The sequence below is a fragment of the Leptonychotes weddellii genome, chromosome 9, assembly GCF_054177405.1.
Source record: "Leptonychotes weddellii isolate Sample4059 chromosome 9, ASM5417740v2, whole genome shotgun sequence".
NCBI lineage: Eukaryota > Metazoa > Chordata > Mammalia > Carnivora > Phocidae > Leptonychotes > Leptonychotes weddellii.
In genome coordinates this window covers 104,991,182-105,017,479 of record NC_138377.1, presented here as the reverse complement: position 1 = coordinate 105,017,479, position 26,298 = coordinate 104,991,182, and the positions used below count along the sequence as shown (strand labels likewise).

At 37.4% G+C, this 26,298-nt stretch overlaps 1 pseudogene; it reads left to right on the top strand.

The window, feature by feature from the left end:
• Positions 1–19,102: 19,102 nt before the first annotated feature.
• LOC102750678 (glia-derived nexin pseudogene) lies at positions 19,103–25,891 on the top strand (annotated as a pseudogene).
• The last annotated feature ends 407 nt before the right edge of the window (positions 25,892–26,298 follow it).

Sequence of the window (26,298 nt, the reverse complement as noted above, 5' to 3'; positions counted from 1 at the left end):
TTCTTTTTCTCCTTTTCATCTAGTTTCTTATTTTATCAACTCTTTGTTTTTAAGCCTTTATTTAACTTACATTTTTACATTAACATTTTGTAGATATGTTCTTCATTTTTGGATTCCTTTCACTGTATTCTATTATATATATATATATATATATATATATATACTTTCTTTACAATTTTGGGATTTAGTGTCTTCTAACAAACAGACCAAAAAACACTCAGAACCAAGTGGATCACCCTGTTTTGTCCACAGTGGAGATTATATTCTCTCTCCCCTCCCCCCCTTTTATTATTTTTCTTTTCTTTTTTGGTTTCTGATCTCTTTGGATTTGTCTAGTGTGTATTTCACTTGGGTCATGGTTGATATTTTTGATTTTGTTAATCCATTCTTCTCCTGGCAAAATTACTAGAAGGAAGAATTCACAAAAAAAGAAAGAACCAGAGGTAAAACTCTCTGCCACAGATCTAGTCGATACGGATATAAGTAAAATGTCAGAGCTGGAATTCAGAATGACGATTATGTTACTAGCTGAGTTGAAAAAGGCATAAGAGACACTAGAGAATCTCCTAGGGCAGAAATAAAATTTAAAGAGGCTGAAATTAAAAGTGCTTTAACAGAGATGCAGTCTAAAATAGATGCTCTAACAGCTAGGGTTAATGACACAGAAGACAGAGTCAGTGACATAGAAGACAAGATGATGATGGAAAGGAAGGAAGCTGAGGAAAAGAGAGAAAAACAAATAATGGACCACTGGGGGAGGCTTCAAGAAAGCAGCAACCCCATAAAGTGAAACAATATCAAAATTGCTGGGTTCCCAGAGGAAGAAGAAAGAGAGAGAGGACCAGAAGGTATATTGAGGCAAATCATAGCTAGGAACTTCCCTAATCTGGGGAAGGAAATAGACAAAAGTCCAAGAGGTAGAAAGAATCCCCCTCAAAATCAATAAAAATAAACAAACACTCTGACATATAATAGTGAAGCTTGCAAATTTCAGAGATAAAGAGAAAATCCTGAAAGCTGCTCAAGACAAGTGGTTCTTAAACTACAGGGGTAGAGCCAGTAGACTGGCAGCAGACCTATCCACAGAACTTGGCAGTCCAGAAAGGGCTGGCATGATATATTCAGGGTACTAAATGAGAAAGAGATGCAGCCAAGAATACTTTATCCATCAAGGCTGTCATTCAGAATGGAAGGAGAGACAAAGAGCTTCCAAGACAAACAGAAACTAAAAGAATTTGTGATTACTAAACCAGCCCTGGAGAAATATTAAAGGGATCCTGTAAGTGAAGAGAGGCCAAAAGTAACATAGTCTAGAAAGAAACAGAGACAATCTACAGAACAGAGACTTTACAGGTAATACAATGGCACTAACTTCTTATCTTTCAGTAGTTACTCTGAATGTAAATGGGATAAATGTTCCAATCAAAAGAGACAGGGTATCAGATTGGATAAAAAAGCAAGACCCATCAATATGCTATCTATAAGAGACTCATTTTAGACCTAAACACCTCCAGATTGAAAGTGAGGGAGTGGAGAACTATTTATCATGCTAATGAACATCAAAAGAAAGTTGGGGTAGCAATACTCAGATAAATTAGTTTTTAAACCAAAGACTGTAGTAAGGGATGAAGAGGGACACTATATCATACTTAAAGGGTCTATCCAAAAAAAAAGATTTAACAATTATAAATATTTATGCTAACTTGGGAGCAGCCAATTATATAAACCAATCAATAACAAAATTAAAGAAACACATCAAAAATAATACAATAATAGTAGGGGACATCAACACTGCACTCAGAGCAATGGACAGATCATCTAAGCAGAAGATCAATAAGGAAAGAAGGGCTTTGAATGACACACTGAACCAGATGGACTTCACAGATATATACAGAGCATTCCATCCTAAAACAACAGAATACACATTCTTCTCAAGTACACATGGAACATTTTCCAGAATAGATCACATACTGGGTCACACATTAGGTCTCAACCAGTACTAAAATATTGGGATTTTTCCCTGCATATTTTTGGACCACAATGCTTTGAAATGAACTCAATCACAAGAGGAAATTTGGAAGGAGCTCAAAATCTTGGATGTTAAAGAGCATCCTACTAAAGAATGAATGGGTCAACAAGGAAATTAAAGAAGAATTTAAAAAATTCATGGAAACAAATGAAAATGAAAACACAAATATTCAAAACCTTTGGGATACAACTAAGGTGGTCCTAAGAGGGAAGTACATACCAATAAAAGCCTTTCTCAAAAAGTTAGAAAAATCTCAAATACACAATCTAAACTTAATCATAAAGCAGCTGGAGAAAGAACTGCAAATAAAGCCTAAACCAAGCAGGAGAAGAGAAAGAATAAAGATTAGATCAGAAATCAATGAAAAAGAAACCAAAAGAATGGTATAACAGATCAATGAAACTAGAAGCTGGTTCTTTGAAAGAATTAATAATATTGATAAACCCCTAGCCATACTTATCAAAAAGAAAAGAGAAAGGACCCAAATTAATAAAATCATGAATGAAAGAGGAGAGATCACGACCAGTATCAAGGAAATACAAACAATTGTAAGAACATATTATGAGCAACTATATGCCAACAGATTAGACAATCTGGTAGAAATGGATGCATTCCTGGAAACTTATAAACTACCAAAACTGAAACAGGAAGAATAGAAAACCTGAATAGACCCATAACCAGCAAGGAAATTGAGGAAGTAATCAAAAATCTCCCAACAAAAAGGGTCCAGGGCTGGATGGCTTTACAGGGGAATTCTACCAAACATTTAAAGAACTAATACCTATTCTTTTGAAGCTGTTTCAAAAAAATAAAAAAATAAAAATGGGAGGAAAACTTCCAAACTCGTTCTATGAGGCCAGCATTACCTTGATCCCCAAATCAGACAAAGACCCCATCAAAAAGGAGAACTACAGACCAATATCCCTGTGAACATGGATGCCAAAATTCTCATCAAGATATTAGCCAGTAGGATCCAACAGTACATTAAAAGGATTATTCACCATGACCAAGTGGGATTTATTCCTGGGCTGCAAGCATGGTTCAACATTCACAAATCAATCAATGTGATAGAGCACATTAATAAAAGAAAGGACAAGAACCATATTATCCTTTCAACTGATGCAGAAAAAGCATTTGCCAAAATGCAGCATCCTTTCTTGATTAAAATTCCACAGTGTAGGGATAGAGGGAACATACCTCAATATCATAAAAGCCATCTACAAAAGTCCACAGCAAATATCACTCTCAATGGGGAATAACTGAAAGCTTTTCCCTTAAGGTCAGGAACACGACAGGAATGCCCACTCTCACGACTGTTTTTCAATATAGCCTCAGCAATCAGACAACAGGAAGAAATAAAAGGCATTCAAATTGGCAAAGAGGAAGTCAAACTCTCACTCTTCACAGATGACATGATACTTTATGTGGAAAACCCAAAAGACTCCACCCCAAAACTGCTAAAATTCATACAGGAATTCAGGAAAGTGGCAAGATATAAAATCAATGCACAGAAATCAGTTGGTATTTCTATATACTAACAATGAGACAGAAGAAAGAGAAATTAAAGAATTGATCCCATTTACAATAGCACCAAAACCCATAAGATACCTAGGAATAAACCTAGCCAAAGTGGTAAAGGATCTGTACTCCAAAAACTACAAACTACTTATGAAAGAAATTGAAGAAGACAGAAATGGAAAAAACATTCCATGCTCATGGACTGGAAGAATAAATACTGTTTAAAAGTCTATGCTCCCCAAAGCAATATACACATTCAATGCATTCCCTATCAAAATATCATCAACATTTTTCACAGGTCTGCAACATATAATCCTAAGATTTGTATGGACCCAGAAAAGATCCTGAATAGCCAGAGGAATGTTGAAAAAGAAAACCAAAGCTGGTGGCATCACAATTCTGGACTTCAAGCTCTATTACAAAGCTGTGTTCATCAAGACAGTATGGTACTGGCACAGAAACAGATAAATAGATAATTGGAACAGAATAGAGAAACCAGAAATGGACCCTCAACTCTATGGTCAACTAATCTTCAACAATGCAGAAAAGCATATCCAATGGAAAAAGGACAGTCTCTTTAATAAAAGGTGCTGGGAAAATTGGACAGCCACATGCAGAAGAATGAAACTGGCCCATTTTCTTATACCATTCACAAAGATAAACTCTAAATGGGTGAAAGACCTAAATGTGAAACAGGAATCCATCAAAATCCTAGAGGAGAACACAAACAGCAACCTCTTCGACCTCAGCTGCAGCTATGTCTTGCTAGACACCTCTCCAAAGGCGAAGGAAATGAAAGCAAAAATGAACTACTGGGACTCCACCAAGATAAAAAACTTCTGCACAGCAAAGGAAACAGTCAACAAAACTAAAAGGCAACCTATGGAATGGGAGAAGATATTTGCAAATGACATATCAGATAAAGGGTTAGTATCCAAGATCTATAAAGAACTTATGAAACTGAACACTGCAAAAACAAAGAATCCAGTCAAGAAATGGGCAGAAGACATGAATAGATATTTCTTCAAAGAAGACAGACAAATGGCCAACAGATACATGAAAAAATGCTCTACATCACTTGGCTTCAGGGAAATACAAGTCAAAACCACAATGAGATACCACCCCATACCTGTCCGAATGGCCAAAATTAACAAGACAGGAAACAACAAATGTTGGCAAGGGTGTGGAGAAAGCGGAACCCTCTTATACCGTTGGTGGGAATGCAAGCTGGTACAGTCACCCTGGAAAACAGTATGGAGGTTCCTCAAGAAGTTAAAAATAGAGCTACCCTAAGACGCAGCAATTGCACTACTGGGTATTTACCCCAAAGACACAAATGTAGTGATTTAAAGGGGCACCTGCACCCCAATGTTCATAGCAGCAATGTCCACAACAGCCAAACTGTGGGAAAAGCTGAGATGTCCATTGACAGATGAATGGATAAAGAAGATGTCGTATATACGTACATATATATGTATATATATATATATACATATATATGTATATATATACACATACATATATACACACGCACACACAATGGAATATTACTCAGCCATCAGAAAGGATGAATACTTATCTTTTACATCAATGTGGATAGAACTGGTGGGTATTATGCTAAATGAAATAAGTCAATCAGAGAAAGACAATCATCTTATGGTTTCACTCATACTTGGAATATAAGAAATAGCACAGAGGATTATTGGGGAAGGGAGTGAAAACTGAATGGGAAGTCATCAAAGAGGGAGAAAAGCCATGAGAGACTCTTAACTATAGGAAAAAAAACTAAGGGTTGCTGGATGGGAAGTGGGTGGAGGGATGGGGTAATTGGGTTATAGGTATTAAGGAGAGCACATGATGTGATGAGCACTGGGTGTTATACGCAACTGATGGATTGTTGAACACTACATCTGAAACTAAGTATGTACTATATTGTGGCTAATTGAATTTAAATAAAAAAAGAAAAAGAAATTCCAATTTCCCTAAAAAGCAATGAAATACTATTAAACACCTATATAACAACCCAGAAAGGCTATCTGAGTACTGTATTGGTTATGAATTATAATTTTCCTCCCCACTGGCTTGACTTGAGCTGGGGCCATAAACATGTCTGGGCATTTGTCTTATTTATGGCAGATTGGCCTAGACTCATTCATTTGGTGGTTACAGGGTTCCCAAGAGCAGCAAGAGGGGCCAAACCCAGCACTCAAGACTTTCCAAGTTTCTGCTGATGTCACTTTGCTATTAAGTCACATGGACAAGGCCATGAACAAAATAAAAAGAATTCTTATAGCTGTTTTCACAAATAACTTACATAGTACCAGACACATTTTCACCCTTCACCTACCTCTTAAAAGTTTTGCTAATGTGCACGTAAAGATTCAATATAGCAGATTTTCCACTTGATAGTAAATTTGGATAATAATGTTTGTGAACTGTTATAATGAATATTGAGACAGTGAGAGTTTGGGTAGCAAGGATAGGTACATTTTCAAATGGAAAACCTGAAAGTGACAGAAACTGTGTTTAAGGACAAACGTTACAAACACTTTGGATAACTTTGTGTTGTACTTCTGACACTCTCAACTGACATTTTGCCCCTAGATGAGATATCTGAGCAGCCTTTAATTGGCATGGGCCTGTGATTACTGTTTTATAACAAAAACTTTCATTTACTAATATATTTATCCACCAGTACTAGGTGTGGTACTAAAGGGCTTGGAACCTAAGGAAAAGAGCCTCTGCCCCCTGGGAGTGTGTGTCTGCTGTAAACCCAATCTCCAAGTCCCTGTCCTTTATTAATCATTTTTCCATTTGACCCTCTTCTATGGTAAAGGAAAGGGAAAGTGTTAGGAAGTAATTTTCTGAGTTTTAGAAGTTACAAATTGATATCATTAAGAAGCATAATTTTTCTTCTGTTTTGTCAAAATACTCCACGTGCTGCAATAATTCATGGCCTATTTAGGAATCATTAAGCTCTCCAATTATTAAAACAAATTATGAACATAGGCTCTCCACAAGCATGATGTTTTAAACTGGGAGATTCTGCACATTTATCATGTGTTACATTTATTAGTATTTTAAACACATTAATTTCACAGCTATTTATGAATTATATAAAATATTTATTTGTAAGAATGATTTTTTTTCTTCTGCAGAAAGGAAAAATGATTAATGACATAACAAAGAAAGTTTGAGAAACATAAAAATATTTTTCTGTGGGTGGGAAGTGTTTCTTCAACATTTAGTCAAATGTAAACACAATAAAACATCTACCCCATGCACCACACACACCATCTGCATTATACCCTCTTGAGTTAGAGTTTGTGGCAGGGCTTCAGAATAAAGAGAACATTCCCCCAAGCCCCACTGTCCCCAACCCCGGAGCATCATGGTGTGCTCTTTTCCCTTACAAGAAAGTAATACTGGGGGTGGGCATAGGAATCCATGCCACACTCTGCAAGCTGCATCATCACAGATGGCTTCTGATTACAGTGGTCCTCCCCCTCCTCTTATCTGTGGTTTCCCTTTCTGTGGTTTCACTAGTCCTTAGTCAACCTCAGTCCAGAAGCAGATGATACTCCTTCTGATCTATCATCAGGTTAGTAGTAGCTTAATGCTTTGTCACAATGCTTATGTCATTCATCCCACCTCAGCTCATCACATAGGCATTTTATCATCTTATCTCATCACAAGAAGAAGGATGACTACAGTACAATAAGATATTTTGAGAGAAAGAGAGAGAGACCACATTCATGTAACTTTTTTATATTTGTTATAATTATTCTGTTTTTAATTGGTTATTAATCTCTTACTATGGCTAATTTATAAATAAACTTTATCATAGGTGTGTATGTATAGGAAAAAACATAGTATATATCGAGTTCAATACTATCCATGTTGTCAGGCATCCACTGGGGGTCTGGGAACATATACCCCTGAGGATGATGGGGGGAGGTGACTGTACTTCATGGAGAACTCAAACATATAAAAGTTCTTTCCAGTGACAGGAAATAGAACATGTATAGAAGTCATTCTATCTCATCTTTATTGCAAAATTAAGACAGAAATGAGTGAAATGGAAAATTACTTTCAACAGTGAAAGGCTAATGTAAGCAGGTATATGGAAATATAAAATGTTAGAATTGGAAGGATCCTTACATTTAATCTACACCAACCACCCCAATTTATAGATGAGAAAACTGAGGCCAAGGAAGGTAACCTCATGTGGTTTGCAAACAGGGTGAACAAGGAGGGAACTTCTGCCCTGGGGGTCTTCCTCTCACATTGCCAGTGGTTTTTACCTCTAACAACTAGATTTCAACTGCTCTCAGTCACCTCCAGGGAAGCAGGTTTTGACTGTAGTTTAGAACAATTGGTACTTAGCAGCTGTGTGACTTGATGAAAATTAGTTACTCTCTTAGGTCTCAGTTTACCCCCTGAGAGGAAGGTTATTATAGTCTCTTTCTCAATAATCAGAGCCTGGAAGGTTACAGAAGCATCTGCACCTCATAGGAGTGACTTTGGGTAACGCTCTCTATCTTGTTATATAATTTACTGATTTCAAATCTGCATTTCAAAATATTTTATTGTGAAGGTATATAACCTGTGTATTAATGGGAATGGGGAACAGAGACAATAGGAGAGGAAGGGCAAAGAGGAGGGTCCTATCTTCAGGACACTTTTTGTTTTGCCATTTTTACACGGTAAAAACAAACACTTGAAAAGTTTTACCTGGGTCCCAAAATTCAAACTAATTTTCACCCAGGGAGTAAGTGGTAAAATTCTTCAAGTTTTCTGAGTTTCCACATTCCTAATATAATATGAAATTTTTAAAAATCTGATAATTTTAGTTTCTTTCCAAAATATACTTGGGACTTTTAATAGAGAGTATTTTTTTTTTTTTTTTTGGTATCATTGATCACATTGTTGGGCCTTGGCCCTGCTTGGAAGAACATTTTCATCCTTTTCTCCTCATTCTCTTATCCGATGAACCAGGGTTAAAGGAGAGAAAGAAGTAACATGTATGAGCATCTGTAGGTGCCACACTGGTCATTCTCATATGCTGAATTTTATTTTAAGTATTTAGTGTGTTCCCTATGCAACTATAGCCTGTTACACAGTCAGCAAGCATCATTGTGAAGCTAAAATCCTGCCATCAAGGAGGTAAGGTGCCTACTCACCTCATTCAGTCTATTCTGTCTGACAGAATTGTTACTGTCTCATCCAGTATGCTTTTGAACTTGCTTGCAGTCTCTTGCTCCATTTATCTGTGTGGCTCACTCCTGCACCTCACTGAGGTCTTGCAAAGGGAGTGTGCTCTTCAAACACCATCCCAGAAATGGCACACACCACTTTGTTCACATTTCACTTCATCACAAATAAGATGGTCAGACACAGCCCAAACAGGAGGAGAGGGAGATGCAATTCTACCACGTGCTGCAGTATTTGGTGAATAGGACCAATGGCCAACATAATCTGTATCTAGCTGCCAAATATTGTCTCTCTCCTACATCAGGGAAGACACATCCTACCCTTCTTCAAATGAGGCAACCCAAAAGGCCCACCCAGCCCCAGCCCCTGGGTCAAGGTTTTGTGTATGTGTGCTGGCATTCACATTAATTCACATGGTTTTCCTTGGTCCACTGACTTCTAAACTAAAAAGAAAAGCTATTTTACCTATCCCCAATATGTAGTATATCTACAGTGATGGAGAAGAGCCAGGATAATCACAATCAACCCACTGGTTTGCAGCAATTCTGAGACCCTACTCGACAGATCCTGAGTGGGCTCTGTTCCCTGGGAAGAAAGCATCTTCTTTGATTAAACTTTAATTCTGCTCCCAGGGTAGGGCTCCAAAGGACACTTCTCCCTGGCTCTTAACTCCATTGTTTAAGAGTTTATTCTTTTTCCACTAACTGCTTTGGTCTTGGGAAAGTGGGCATTGGAGAAGAAGCCCCTATTAAGGTCTAATCAGCTTTTCCAGGCCACAATCTGCCCTTTATAGATAGGAATGCAAAAGTACATTTAGTTTCAAATAGTCACAGATGTCTCTTCCTGACTTGATGGTCCATTGGCAGTAGAACTCTCGTAAACCTAGCCAGCTTCTTACGTATTAGAAGAGTTTCAAATGTGCATAGCCATATTCACATATCTTTTGTCAACACAATTCTAGGATCCACTAAGTGTCTTTGTTTTTGCATGCCACTGCCTCTCCCACCCTTTTGTTTTCAAATGGACTCTTTTTACTCTTTCTCTTAAATTAAGTACAGGTGCGTTGGCTGCAGCAACCTTCAGTGGAAGAGTTATACTTTGGTCTCTTATCCTGAAGCCACATTTATACAATTAAAGATTTTGTAGGGTGACAACTTAATCCATTTAGGGATTTTTAGCTGTGGGTCTGATTATTTCTGCAAAGCTGAGTTTCAATAGGCTTTTAACTCTCTAGGCGTTTCTTGATATGATTTACTGAGGGGGATTAGGAGCGGTTGCCTGTTCTAACCCTGCAAGAACCTATGTTTGCTTTATCTTTCTTTTCTTTTTCATAACTACTTTCCAACTGGCCAATTATCTTCTGAGATAATTTCTTTCTTACGTTAACTTACAAAGCACAGTCAATAGCGGCAAACATGTTCTAATTAATGTTCCTTTTCCAACCTTTGCGCAAAGAGCTATGCACTCATTAGACATGCTCTGCCTTACTGCAGGTGTCAACTTTAACAAACATTTCACCCATGTGTGACATGAGCCACCTTGCTTCCAGTCCTAAGCCAACACTACGTGTTATAGATTTGTTTCAGCATTCTTTTTTAATACACTGATTTTCTTTTTTTCTTTTGTTTTTTATTGAGATAAAATTGACATTTAACATAATATTAGTTTCAGATATACAAATAATGATTTAATGTACATATATATTGCAAAATGGCACCATGATAAGTCTAGTTAGAAATATTTTTTTCTTGTGATGAGAGATTTTAAGATCTACTCTTAGTGACTTTTGATTATACAATACAGTATTGTCAACTATAGTCACAATGCTGTACATTACATCCCTGGCACTTATTCATTTTATAATGGGAAGTTTGTACTTTTTGATTCCCCCCACCTCTTCTCCCACTTCTCAGTCTCCACCGCTGGAATCCGCCTGTCTGTTCTCTGTATCCATGACTTCAGTTTTTAATTTTTTTTAGTTTCCACATATAAGTGAGATCACAGGTATTTGTCTTTCATTATCTGATTTATTTTACTTGTTTCAGCACTGTTTGAAACCCCTTTTAATTTATTTATTTTTAAAGATTTATTTATTTTTAGAGAGAGAGAGAGAAAGCACACGCATGAGTGGGGGAAGGGGCAGAGGGAGAGGGAGAGAATCCCAAGCAGACTCCTCACTTATCAGGACCCTGAGATCATGACCTGAGCTGAAAACAAGAATTGGGCACTTAACTGAGTCATCCAGGTGCCCCCAAACCCATTTTAAAATTAGTCAGTATACAACAGGAAATAACACACATGCATACACAACACACACACAAACTTCCTCTTTGTTTCTCTCTCTGTGTACAATTCCAAGGTCAGAGTCTGTTAATGAGAGACATGTGCAAAGTTCTGGAAGGCAATAATGAGAGAGAGGCTATTATCCCCCAGAGGCATGTTTAGGCAGACACATGGACAGAGGGGAGGACTTGCACTGGGCCCCTCTGGATGTTGAGATTTCATTCAACTCTGGAAGCTCCCACAATAACCTGCCCTCAGCTTCTGCTTCCCTGGCATTTGCTCCTGCAGCTGGTCAAATGCTTAAGCAAGACTCAGATTCCCTGTACATAATTCTTTCTACATTAAAAACTTGGATGTTTTTTGTCTTTTCTAGCTGGAATCCTAAGTGATACACCGACTTCATTTTTCTGGTTGCTATGTGTGACCATCAAACTTGCTGTTTTTTCACCTTAATTGTATGTTTAATTCCCAGACTAAAATATAAGCTCCATGAAGGGAGGGAGTTTTCTTGTTGGCGCAGTGCTGGGTCTTCAGTGGTTTGCAGGGCATGGCATACTCAGTGCAGCAAAGAGATGATGAATGAATGGATTAGTTAATAAAAATCAGGATCTGGTCAGTTGAATTAACTACCTCAGAAAGGTTCTTTAACTGGAAACTTGATGGTAAGGATAAATGTGGGATTTGTTGAGAATTACTGAACCCACACTCTGTAATAGTAATTCATTATTATATCTAATATGTAAATGAAACTGAAAGGTATAAAAATCTCTAACAGTCTGCTTCTAGATCCACTTTACTATGGGCCTAATTGATGATAATCCTTGAAACTGTGTTTAGGGGAAGGGCCTCTGAAGTGGTCCAGTCTCGGAATATTTCTTTTATATATTTTTTAAGATTTTATTTATTTACTTGAGAGAGAGAGAGAGAGCACAGAGGGAGAGGGAGAAGCAGACTCCCTGCTGAACAGAGAGCCCCATGTGGGGCTCGATCCCAGGACCCTGAGATCAGGACCAGAGCCGAAAGTAGACGCTCAACCGACTGAGCCACCCAGGTGCCCCTAGGGACATTTATTTAGGTCTCTTGGTGAAATTAGTCCTATTCCACATCTAATGGTTGCAGCAAAGCCTTATTCTGTGCTGGAATACCAAAAGGTTTCCAATTACAGAGGTCATGGGAGCCTCACCAGCCTTCTGTTGAATCAGCATTTGGCTGGGGTGTCTGTCACCTTTATAGTTCTTTGTTGTTGCTTGTTTCTTACTTTTCTTTTTGATTTAGATTGTGTTGTTTGATAAGGTTTTTAAATGAAAATGATCATTATTATATAAGCTAATACTGTATGGATCTATGCCAGACATTAAGGGTTTTTCATGTAATCATTTCCTTTCTTCTTTATAACCCATTTAGGAGGTGGGCATTCCACCCATTTTACAGATTAGAATGAGGCTTCAATAGGTAACATTACCTGTTAAAGCTTAGACTTGTGAATGCAGGGGGATTTATTCTGTGCTTTGAATTATAGTCTACTACCACTTGACCCCTTATCACATTTTATGTGTTTATTACAATTTAAGACTTACAGAATCTTTTGTACATATGTTATCACATTATTGACTAATAATACTTGTTATCATTTGTTAAAATGTTTACCATGTTGAGCCATGCACTATACTAAAGCTCTAACAGAAAGGGATGTGGGGGATTAAGGGCGTAAACATGGAGGAAACCCAAACTTTTGACAAAGAAAATGAAACATACAGAAAATTCATTAATAGAACCACTTTGCCTCTCCTTTTGTTCTGTTTCAGGAATACCAAATTGACATATTTTTTGCTCAGACCTGGACAGACAGTCGCCTTCGATTCAACAGTACTATGAAAATACTCACTCTGAACAGCAACATGGTGGGATTAATATGGATTCCAGACACAATCTTCCGTAATTCTAAAACTGCAGAGGCTCACTGGATCACCACCCCCAATCAGCTACTCAGAATTTGGAATGATGGGAAAATCCTTTATACTTTAAGGTGAGATGTTGGTGGATTTTTAATCACTGGCGGGCTGATAATTTAGATCACTGTAGAGATGGGACCCTATTTTCATTTCTGCGTTCTGTCACTTCTCACGTTTGACATGCTACAGCATCCTGAAAAAGTTTGTCCTAATGCCACTATGTGTGAAAATAAAGGCACACAAATGTTCTACAATGAATATAAACTCATTCCTTCATCAGAATCCATTTCTGCTGGAAGTGGACTGTGGAATTTTCTTTAATATATCTAATCCATGGGTCCACTCACCTAAGAAAATAAAGATGTCTTGGTGTACTAATTAACAAATGTAATCATAGCCAAATTTAAGACTACAGGAAAAAAAAAGAGCACAGAGGGTATTCCCCAACGCATCCCTAATGGAAGTGGCAGCTACGGTGTAATGAGACTTCCTGCGGGCCAGGCAGTCCTTACAAAGCTGGGCAAGGTAAGAGAAACTGCACTTCAGAGAAGTGAACTGACTTGCCTGTCCAAAGTCACCACTGGGAACTAGTGTTATCAGAGTTTGAACCTGTGTCTGTATCTCTCAGAAGTCTTTGCACTAGGGTGGCCCAAGTCTAACTGAACACCCAACTGTAACATACCAAAGGAATGCCCTGCACCTTGGCCAGCCTTTCTGTTTGTCTAGCATTAGGATCAGGACAGTACCCTCCAGACACTGTTGTCCCCACTGCCCGTCATCCCTTAGGAGCACTATATGTGCTCACTCTCTTCTAACACTTTCTCTCACCACCTTTGCAGCACCATGGCTCCTCTCTATGTCTCCTGCTCCTGCTTTTGTGCAGTCTTTTCTCCTGTTCTTTCTGCCTCGGGACTTCCTCATTACTTCACTCACTTTCTTTTCTCCTGCTGACTTAGTTCATCCATTCCCACATCTATGCTGAGGCTTCCCATATGCCTACCTCCAACCCAGAACTTCCCCTCTGGACTCCAGAAAGTTGGAGCCACCTGCCTATGGGATGTCTCCTCCTGAGGGTCTAAAAGGCATTGCAAATTCAGCATGCCTCAGGAGATGGTGACTTGTCTAATTCTTCTGACGCATGAATCTTCCTGGCTCAGTAAAGCCCACCACCAGCCCCTGGGCACATCTCCTCTCCCACCCCCACGTTCAGTACATGAACTCTTAATTGCAGGTGAATTGTGGCCATGCAGAGAAGTCTGTAACTCAGAATGGTAAACAAGTATCCACAGCACAAATAAAAGTACTGATTAAAATCAAAAGAAGTGGAAGATTAGATGCTCAACTTTCAGGGAAATAATAATTTTGGCAGGCGGAGAACAACAACAACAACAAATCCACAGTAGGGAACTCTGCTGACGGATTATAGGTAGAGAGTTGGAGTCTGTAACAGGTGTTTCCACATCAGTCTTAATGGAGTGCGGATGAGACTCTGATGTAAAGGTGAGCCTCAGCAAACCAGAATGGGGACATGGCCTACCCTGGGATCCTTCATAGGAACTCTGGCCCCAGAGCTTTCTGCTCTGGAAGGATGCAAGGCACACACTTGTATAGCCACCACCTGCTTAGTCTAATGAGAGAGTTGTCTAAATATGAAGTCCATTCTACAAGTGGATTAGTTTTGCATTATACCTACCTAGACAAATACACCAGTTTCAAAATGGAAGAAGGTTTTAATTCAGTAAAACAGATTGAAGACAAAGACATATAAAATAACAGTTGTTTTTATTTGTCTCCTCTTTGACTTTGCTTGTATTTCTAGACATATTTGGAATTTTACTAACTGAAGTTCTCTCTGCTACCAATAGTTAAAAACAGAACAAAATAACACAAAAACCACTAAATGGTATCCCTGAATGGCACCACTGCCAGGAGTGAGTTAAGTGCACTGCTCTCACTCCCCAATTGTGGTAAAGTGACTGCTCTTTGGCTTTGATCTGGGACTTTTCTGGGTTGCTCCTGGCAGACCTCAAGAGTGACCCTTGGCTCTCCTGCAGGCTCACTATAAATGCAGAATGCCAGCTGCAGCTGCACAACTTCCCCATGGATGAGCACTCCTGCCCACTGATTTTCTCCAGCTGTGAGTACCAACTTGGGGTATAAATGCTGTGTAAAGGAATGTCTATTTTCTGTTGATTTATGGCAGATGGTCATGCATCATTGTGCATAGAAAAAAGGGATAATGGTTTTGGTATTAGACACATGGGTGTTTTAACTCTATTGTTTGGATGTATGTTACAGAATAGGTAGCTTTGAAAAAGCTGTGAGCAACTTGACCATTACTTATAATAATGAAAGAGTCAGAAATTGGTGAACAGTTGACTTACCAAAGACCCTTATGTTAATGAGCTGTGCATATTTGGAAGTATACAAAATTCATTTACAATATTTTTGGGTTTAATATCATCTTCAAGCAAGTTGTTTTGTTTTCTGAATAGAAAGATAAAAACTTTTATTTAAATATATTTATATTTGTCTTATTGCCATATTGTAGGATATAATTTTTCAGTATTTTATTTTCTAATATTTTACATATGATTAATATTAGCTAATGATTAATCATTCACAAATTCTTTAAGACAATATCTAATACATACAAGGATACATATAAAAGGAAATATCAAATTTATGTGTATTTATAAAATAACTTTTTAAGTAAAGCTCAATATGGAAATACATCTGTAGAATTCAGGATAGTTCCTTTTAAATGTATTGATTACAAGTAGCTAAGTATGACTCATAAGAATTTAATTAACTTTATTGACTTTCTATAAAATTGCATATGGAGCTTGACAAACAAATGTGATGAAATCTCAGGCAGAGGTTTTGTGGCTTCCCTCACCAGACATTATAGTGAAAAGACAAAAATGAAATAAGAGATGAACACATTTTATAGTTCATTTTAGGTACAGAAAAAGGCAAGGTAGAAAAGCAAAATTTCATTGATCTCTTAGATTGGGTAAAAATATTCTTTTGTAGAGATTAGTTTAAATCCTAATTTAAAATAATATTTTCTCCCAAACCATTATATTTGTTGGTAACACAAATTTTTAATGCCCAGCAAGTAGGTGGCTAATATCTATGAATGTCTGGTAAACTTGCCTGTAGATTCATTTAGGCCTACTGTTCTCTATTTATTTAATTACTTTAAAAGTTATAGGACCATTCAAATAGTCTATTTCTTTGTGAGTCAGTTTGGTATATATGTATACAATTTTCCTAATGATTTGTCCACTTCACTATTTATTAGTGTTCTCAGTAAACCCAATTTAGCTATGTAGATCCTTCCAATGCTCTGATATGCTATTAATTCATCTATAACTACTATAACTATAATTATTACTACTACATAACTTTAATGGTTGTTTCTTATTATTAGACATCCTATTTTTTGCTTTTTTCTAATTCTTTATGCAATTTGACAGCATCTCATTTCTTTACTAAATTTTTAATGTCATCTTCCACTTATTTAAGTTTCCAAAACTTTCCAATATCTTTGTGGGAGCAATTTGCAGAATTTGTTGTTTTGTTTTACTTGGTTACATGGTAATTAATTTATTTTTCTGTTCAATAAATAATTTGTTCATTTGAGCTCATGTTTCTTGGATTCTTTTTCTGTGGGATTTCTTTGAAGCTTACATTTAAAACAGGTTTTTCTAAACAGGTTTTGCCCTGGCTCTGCCTGGTGTCTCTATAACTTTAAAGTTTAAGCCTGGATTCCTAGGCTACATAGTTGGTGTGAATTCTAGCTACATGTCTGTGATTTCAGGCTGTGATTTTATATTCTTAGAAAGACTTTTTTGCTTTTCTGTTGTTCCCAGAGCCAAATCAGGACAGGGAATCTACTTTTAGGGAGAGTTTCTCCTGAGTCCACAAGCTGAGGTTATCTCCTTTCCCTGTGGTAGCAACACAAGTGTCCATCAACAGATGCATGGATAAGCAAAAGTGGGAGAAAGGGTAAAAGATCATGATCCTACTATATACTGTCTATATGAGACACAATTTAGATTCAAAGACAAATCATTTGGAAGTGAAAGGATGAAATAAGATATAGAATGCAAATAGTGTCCGAAAGAGAGTTGGATTGGTTATATTAATATAAGACAAAATATATTAAAGAAAATTGTTATTAGAGACAAAGAAGGATGTTTATAATGATAAAATGTGTCAGCACATCAAGAAATTCACAGTAATAATAAACATGCATGCATCTAATAATAGAACATTAAAATACATAAAGCAAAAATTGACAGATCTGAAGGGAAAAACTGATGATTCAACAATAATAGGTACTTTAATAACTCACTTTAAAAAATGGATAGAAAAACTATAAATAGAAGGTCTATCAGGGAAACAGAAGACTTGAACAGTACTTCAAAGCAACCAGATCTAGTAGATATCTATAGAATAGTCCACTGAACAACAACAATACACATTGTTGTTAAGTGCACATGAGGCTTTCTGCAAGATAAGCCACATATTAGGTAATGAAACAAATCAATAAATTTAGAATGATTGAATTAAGATTGCAGGATACAAGATCAATATACAAACAACATTTGCATTTCTATAAACTAGAAATTAAACCTTGAAAAGGAAAGTAAGAAAACAATTACATTTACAAAAGTATCAAAAAGAATATAATACTTAAGAATGAATTTAACAAAATAAATGCAAGACTTGTATGTTGAAAACTACAAAAATGTTGTTGAAAGAAAGGAAAGAAGATCTAAGCAAATGGAAAGGCATTCTATGTTCATGAACAGAGACTTAATGTTTTTAAGGTGGTAACGCTTTCCAAAATAATCTATAGATTCAGTACAATACTTATCAAAACCCCAGCTGGCTCTTTTTCCCTGAAATTGACAAACTGATTCTAAAATTTATGGGGAAATTAAAGAAATCTAGAATAGCCAAAACAATCTTGAAAGAAAAACAAATTGAGAGAGCTCACACTTCTGATTTCAAAACTTACTACTAAGCTACAATAACCAAGACAGTGTGGTGTGGTGCTGCTATAAAGATGGATATACAGATATACTCAAATGCCCATCAATTGATGAACAGATAAAATTTGATATATAACAGAATATAACTTCACCTTAAGTAGATTGGGAAAAGAGACAAATCTCCCATGCAGAAGAATTCCAAATAATTTATATAGATATTCCACCCTCATGGAGGTGGAACATAACTCCTTACCTCTTAAGTCAAAGATGAGCATAGTAACTTCCTTCCAAGAAGTTTATAATGGAAAGGGATAAAATGTACCTTATAGTGGAGAAAACTAACAAACACTACTTCAGCCAGGTGATTAAGGTCAATATCAACAGTTGTAAATCATATCGATAGTATGTACCTTTATATGATGTGATGATAACAGCACTTTACCTCTGTGGTCTCCCTCCTAAAAACCCATAACCCCCTTTTAATCATAAGAAAAACACCAGACAAATCCTACTTCTACAAAAACCTGAACAGTAGTGTTCAGAACTGTCAATGCCACTGACAGAGCAAGGAATGTCTTTGAAACCATCATAGCCAATGTGGTATCTTGGATGGCATCCCAGGATAGAAAAAGAGCATTAGGTGCAAATGGATGAAATCTGAAAGAAGACTGGACATGAGTTAACAATAATATATCAATATTGGCTCATTAATTGTGGCAAATGTACATATTAATGTAAGATATTAATAATAGGGGAAATTGGGTGTGGTATTGGGAACTCCCTGTAGTATCTTTGTAATTTTTTCCATAAATTTAAACCGATTTTAAATTTCAGCATAGGAAACAGTAGACAAAACCAAAAGACAACCTAGAGAACGGGAGAAGATATTTGCAAATGTCTTATCAGATAAAGGGCTAGTATCCAAAATCTATAAAAAAACTTATCAAACTCAACACCCCCCAAAAATCTTATCTTCAAAAAGATAGAAATATGAGTAATCATACCGAGCTGGTATTATAGGTCCAATTCCTAAATAAAATTGGTCCAAGTTGCTGATAAATTAATACTTTAAGGGCTTAAGTGAAATAATAAGGTGAAAAATGACAAAACAAGATCCCATGCCTCTTCCTTCACTTCAGCAAAACAAACTTCTGAATTATGGGAAATTTCTGGAGACCCTGAGTCAGAAGTACCAGCATAGAGATCTCAATGGTAAACAATCTTGTACAGCAGTTCTTACATATTTTGGGCTCACATATCACTATGAGAGTCTGAACAAACTTATGGTCCTTTATTCACACACTTCGATAATTTCACATGGTATTTTGCACCTCTCAGCTACATAATTTGTAGTCCAGAGTTTCAAAACTCCTCATCTAGTCCATCTTGCTCATGTGTAGATGACGAAACAGAAACAGATGCTGTCATTCTCCTAGGTTAAGGGATTAGAAATGGGATCCTCTGACTTCTGGAAAGTGCTTCTTCCATTGTATCAAACCAGTTACTATTGACTCTACCTCAAAAATGTCCCTGAACTTGTTCACTGCTAACTATTTCCACCTGTTGGGTTTTTTGCTCCCACTCTTATATTTCAAGTTCATTATATACATATATCCTGGCACTGGCTTTTTAAAATATGTATCTGTCTAAATCATTCCAGTACTTCTAACCATTCAAAATTCTTTCCCCTGGTGATGAGTATCAGACTTGAATGCTTTACCATAACCAACAAGATTCCTTCCTCTCTCTCTAACTTCATTTCTTTCCACTCTCTGTCTTGAAAGTGCATGCTTTACTATTCCTTTTATGGATGTTTATCTCCTTTTCACTCAAAATATAGCTCTATACAACACTAATCTATATCCTTTATATTTTCATTTTACCAAACTGTAAACTAAGGCATCTTCAATAGCTTGTGTATAGATCAATTCAAACACAAAGATTTAGTATCTATGGATTTTACTCATAGAATTTTAATTGCATGTTCCAAACCAAAAATAGTTTATTCTACAGGTTTTAGTTATATGATTTAATGATATTTCACCTGCAGAACAACACATATGAAAAGAATAAAATATAGTCATTGTGAGTAGAATGGAAGCCTCTAAAGAGGATCATAATCATCATGACAATAGGATCATCCTCCATATTCCTTTATGGTTACTTGATGAGGAGTGATGTTTGCTAGCTCTTCTAGCACTCCATGAGCCCCTCTTTCAGGAGAGTAGCTATGTGCTTGGTGAGAAATGGCATCTGGTGGCTAATGTCAGTTGTGCTTCACTTTACTCAATTTCATGAGAAGTTTCTGTGAAGGAAGGAGGTTACACTAACCTGTTGTGTTTTTCTTAGGAATTTGATTATCTACTCAGTAACAGTACCTCACATGTACCAAAATAAACTTCAAGTCCACCCCTCCATTTTCTGTGATATGTTCAGCTTCCTTCTGATGTTGAGATCTGATACTTCTTCCATATCTCTTTTAATATCTGAAACTGTTATTCTATCATATTAAGAGGGATATTGCTTTCTATTCCTGATCTATGGATTATTTTTAAATTGTTCTTATAAAGATAAATTGAAAATATATATTAGGACCTACAGAAATAGTTATCTTTGATCATCCTTCAATATTATTTTCCCCATTTCAGAAATTTCTGTTTCTATTTTTCCTTATCTAGTGCTCCTAACTCTAAGAAACTTGTATTCTATATGAATGCCAAGATTTACTCTTAGCCCTTCTTGGCTCTGCACCATCCTCTCCTATACCATAGGGTAGGGGTTGCAAATGCAATGAACAACAACAACAACAAAACAAAAACAAAAAACTGAGCCACATCAAGAATTTCAGTGAATGACTCTGGTTACCATATATACTTTTTTTTCCTTATAAGTATACAGCAAGAAGCATGACTACATGCTTGACTAGTAAAAAGCAGCCAACCTTTAATTTCAGGCTCCAGCGTACAACAGGTCATGGTGGAGATTATGGCAAAGTACATAAATTGCCTGTGAGAAAACCACTTTCAATGTTGGCCAGATCTTACTTTGATGGAACATAGGAAAGATTTTGCCAGGTATTTTTATTCCTCAGTGAGCCCCCAGAGAAAAGCAGTCAATCACTCCCGTCTCCCTGATCTCCGGCCACACTCTGTACTCACCCGGCCTGTGACCAAGCGTTTCTATCTCTGGCACCTGACCCCGTGTGGAGTCTCCAAACCCAGCAGATCCCTGCGGTGCACTCCCACACTGCTCCTCCCAGGGGAGGAAGGGGAGTCTCCCCGGATCTGCCACTTGTTGGTTCCCTGCTGGAGGAGCAGTGGCCCGACTGTGCTGCGGATCATGGTTTATGGCAACTCTGAGCTGAGAGCCTTGGCTCCATCTCTGCAGCAGGATTCCCCACTCCGATACCTGGGAGCTCTTCCGCACTCAGGCACCCCCAGTCTTTCTGTGACCCCGAGGGTCCTGAGACCACACTGTCCTAACGAGGGTTCCACCCCTCACTTAGCCACTGGAGCAACGTCCCTCAGTGGAGCCAACTTCTAAAAGTTCCAATTTTGTGCTCCACTGCTCTATCACTTGCCAGAAGTGGCCAATGGAGGCCCCCTCCCCTGCCATCTATCCTCCCGAATATTGCCTCGGATTCACTTCTCCGCACATCCTACCTTCCAGAAAGTGGTCGCTTTTCTGTTCAGAGAGTTGTTGCTATTCTTTTCTTCGATCTCCTGTTGAGTTCATAGGGGCCTGTTGCCGTGGTTCCCAAATGTCTTTGCCAGAGGTGGAATTGCCCTGCCTTGCCCGTCTGGGCTAAATAATCTGTATAATGGTTTGATCCCTATCCAGCTGAATTCCTGAGACCAGATGAAATCCAGGTCTCCTACTCCTCTGCCATCTTCTGCCACTTTTATTTTTGAAATCACTTTATTGAGGTATGATTGACATGTAAAAAGCTGTAAATATTTAATGTGTACAACTCAATAAGTTTGGGGGTAAATATGTACTGCTGAAATCATCATCAAATATATCCATCATATCTCAAAGTTTCCTCCAGCTCCTATTATTATTTTTTATTATTTTATTATTATTATATTTTTATTATTACTTTATTATTATTTTTTAGTTTTTGATAACCACACTTAACATAAGATCTACCCTCTTAACAGATTTTATTTACATAGTAAAGTATTGTTAGCTATAGGCACCATGCTATAGAGTGGATTGCCAGAATTTATTTATCTTGAATACCTGAAACTTTGTGCCCTTTGACCATTACCTCCCTATTACCTCGTCCTTCCAGCCCCTGGAAGCCATCTTTCTACTCTCTGCTAACTGTTTGACTATGTTAGGTTCCACACATAAGTGAGATCATGCACTCTTTGTCTTTCTGTGTCTGGTTTATTTCATTTAGGATAATGACCTCAAGATCCATCCATGTTGTTGTAAATGGCAGGATTTTTTGCTTTTTTAAGAGTGAATAACATTCCATTGTGTGTGTGTGTGTGTGTGTGTGTGTGTGTGTGTCTATGTGTATATATATGTATATATCACAACTACTTTATTTATCCACTGATGGACACTTAAGTTGTTTCCATGTCTTAGCTGTTATGAATGTTAAAATGAACACGGTATGCAGATCTCTTTGAGATCCTGACTTCATTTCCTTTGAATACATGCCCAAAAGTGGAATTGATGGATTGTAAGGTAGTTTTATTTTTAATTTTCTGAGAAACATCCATACTGTTTTCCATAGCAGTAGAACTGGTTGGCATTCCCACCAATAGGACACAGAGTTCCCTTTACTCCACATCCTAGCCTAATACTGTTATCTTTTTTATAATAGCCATTCTGATAGGTGTGAGGTGTCATATCATTGTCGTTTTGATTTGTATTTCCCTGATGATTAGTGGTATTGAACATTTTTCTTGTACCTGTTGGCCATCTGTACATCTTCTTTGAAAAAATATCTATTCAGGCCCTTTGACCATTATTTAATCACTTTATTTTTTCCCCTACTGAGTTGTGTGAGTTCTTTATATGTTTTGGATATTAACCTCTTATCAGATATATGGTTTCCTAATATTTTCTCCCATTTTGGAGATTGCCTTCCATTTTGTTGATTGTTTCATTTGCTTTACAGAAGCTCTTTGTTTCATGTAGTCCCACTGTAGCAAACCCTGTCACAGTGGATCCCTGGAGGCATCTTGCCTCTTTCCCAAATGACTTACAACAGGTGGAAGGAGGGAGGATGGTACAGTGGTAAGAAGGTCAAGGAGGTGCCAGAGAAGGTGACTTTTCAGTATCCTGCAGATGCTATCATATAACAGCAAGACCACTTCCCTTGACATCTAAAGAGTATGCAGCAAATGGTCTTGTGGGTGTGCCTGTATTCAAGGCTGGATCACATGGAGAAGAGTGTGATTTTTGACTTTTGCACAAGAATGTATACAGGGGCTGTCTGCACATTCCAAACACTGTGTGCCTGTAAAAAAGCAAAGTGGAAGCATCAGAGGTCTAGAGTGAAATAGGAGTGGGATCTCTTCCCACTTTCACCACTTCTCACTGTATAGGTGTTTTCATATTGTTTAACCCTTCTGAATATTAGTTTTTTCATCTATGAAATCAGAATAATAATATTTACCTCATCTGTCACTGAAGATTAAATTAAGTGACAGTGTGTTTACAATGGGAGCCACTGCCCAGGACTCCCCTAGAGGTCAGGAGGGAGTAATCTAATCCTCATTACTATGGAGAACCCTGTGGCAGCAGAGTACTGGGAGCAGAGTCTGTGAGGGAGGGGCCGAGGACATGATGCAAGGCTTTCTGGGCTGGAATCCCAGCTGCCACCTCACTCACTATAGAATATCAGGGAACTTCATTTACCTCTTTAAACCCCTTTATTTTTTTTATTATGTTTTTGTTTTAATACAGTGTTATATTAGTTTCAGGGGTACAATATAGTGATTCAACAATTCCATACATTACCTAGTGCTTATCAGGACAAGTGTACTCCTTAATCCCCATCACCTATTTCACCCATTCCTCCACCCACCTCCCCTCTGGTAACTATCAGTTTGTTTTCTATAGTTAAGAGTCTATTTCTTTGTTTCTCTCTCTTTGTTTTCCTTTGCTTGTTTGTTTTGTTTCTTAAATTCCACATATGAGTGAAATCATATGGTATTTGTCTTTCTCTGACTGATGTATTTTGCTTAGAATTTATACTCTCTAGCTCCATCCATGCCATTTCTAATGGTAAGATTTTATATGCTACCCAAAGCAATCTACAGATTTACAGAAATCTCTATCAAAATTCCAATAGCATTTTTTACAGAACTGGAACAAACAATCTTAAAATTTGTGTGGAACCACAAAAGACCCTGAATAGCCAAAGCAATCTTGAAAAAGAAAAATAGAACTGGAGGCATCACAATCCCAGATATCAAGATATACTACAAAGTGGTGGTAATCAAAACAGTATGGTAATGGCACAAATAGATCAATAGATCAGAATAGAAAACCCAGAAAGAAACCCATGATTTTATGGTCAATTAATCTTCAACAGAGGAGGAAAGAATATGCAATGGGAAAAAGACAGTACCTTCAATTAATTGTGTTGGGAAAACTGGTCAGCTACAATACAAAAGAATGAAATGGGACAACTTTCTTACACCATACACAAAAATAAATTCAAAATGGATTAAAGACCTAAGTGTGAGACCTGAAACCATAAAAATCCTAGATGAGAACACAATCAATAATTTCTCTGATTAGCAGTAGTAACATTTCTCTAAATCTCTTTAAACCTCCCTCCTCCCATCTGTAAGGTGAGAATAGCAGCAAGTTACTAAATGATGGAAAGGGACTAGAGGCACTCTGTTTAGAGATTTCTAGTTGGTTTAGTCAAGGATGTCAACATCAATGGGATTAGGGTGGCAGGAACAAGTGTGAGAGATGTTTGCACATTTTCCCTCTTTCTGTTGGATTTCCCAATGATGCACAACTATAGTAGACACACTCTGCACAGGAAAGGCTTTCTAGGGAAAAGAAAAAAGCCAAACCCTCAGTAGTTATTAGCATTTCCTACTGGGCTTGACTTCTCCTAGTCAAAAGAATCTGCCCAACAATGCACACATTTCTGTATAGGATTGTCTGAAGACACCAAGCTCTGTGACTGTGTTAAAAATGAAGCCAGCAATGTGATAGCCAGTCCCCTTTCCCTAGACCATATCAATGGCATGCTCACTGGACTGGGTCTTGTCAGTGAGATGTAATTTAAGGTTTAAGAAAATCAAGGTTTCAATCTGAGAATACAAAGAAAGTACATTTTTGGCAGCTGATGGGAAGTCTTATCAGTGTCAGTACTAGTCCAGCTCTCTGTGTTCTGGTGGGGGTCAAAAACACCCCCAGTGATTTATGGTACAACTTCATTGAACTACCATATCATGGGGAAAGCATCAGCAGACTGACCATTCTGCCAACCAAGACCTCCACCCCCATCCTTGGCCATTACCTCCACATCAGTACCAATACCATAGACAGCTGATGTGAACACCATGGCGTCAAAAGCATGCAGCTATCCTGCCCAAGTGCCCAGCCATAGCACAAACTGATTTGGAGGAGCCACTGAAAGCTGTTGGTGTTGCCAAGGTGCTTGATCCATCAAAGTAAATTCTGCAAAAATAACAAGATCAGAAAACCTTCATGTTTCTTACATCTTGCAAAAAGCAAAACTTGAAGTCAGCAAAGATGGAACCAAAACTTCAGCAGCAACAACTGGGAATCTAATCAGAACATCATTACTTCCTTTGTTTATTGTAGACAGATATTTTTTACCTTTCATCTAACATTATCCCACAAGCATTGTCTTACTCTTGGGGCAGACAAGCAAACCCTGAAGAGTACACAAAAGAAACCAGGCAAAGCAGAGACTGCTTGGCTATGAAGAAAGGACTGCTTTCCTACATTTTTTATAGTTCTGTTACAAATTTTTGTACAGTATTTTCTTTTTTAAAATGAATTCTTAGGAACAGATACCCAAAGATATAAGCACTTCTGCTCTGGGATGTATTTTAGAGGGAAAACAGGGCAGGACAGCTGAAACACTGTAATGGAGAAATGAATGCCTTAAACTAATGAACAGTTACCTATGTCAACAATCCACTTGAGTATTTACCTTCCAGTTCAGGATTTTTGTTTTATTTTATTTCTATATTTGGCTTTCCAGAAGAAATTTAATCAGTGTGGTGGGGGCAGGAGAGACATTTAGTAGTTGTTTTCATTTTTTTTTAATTTAATTTAATTT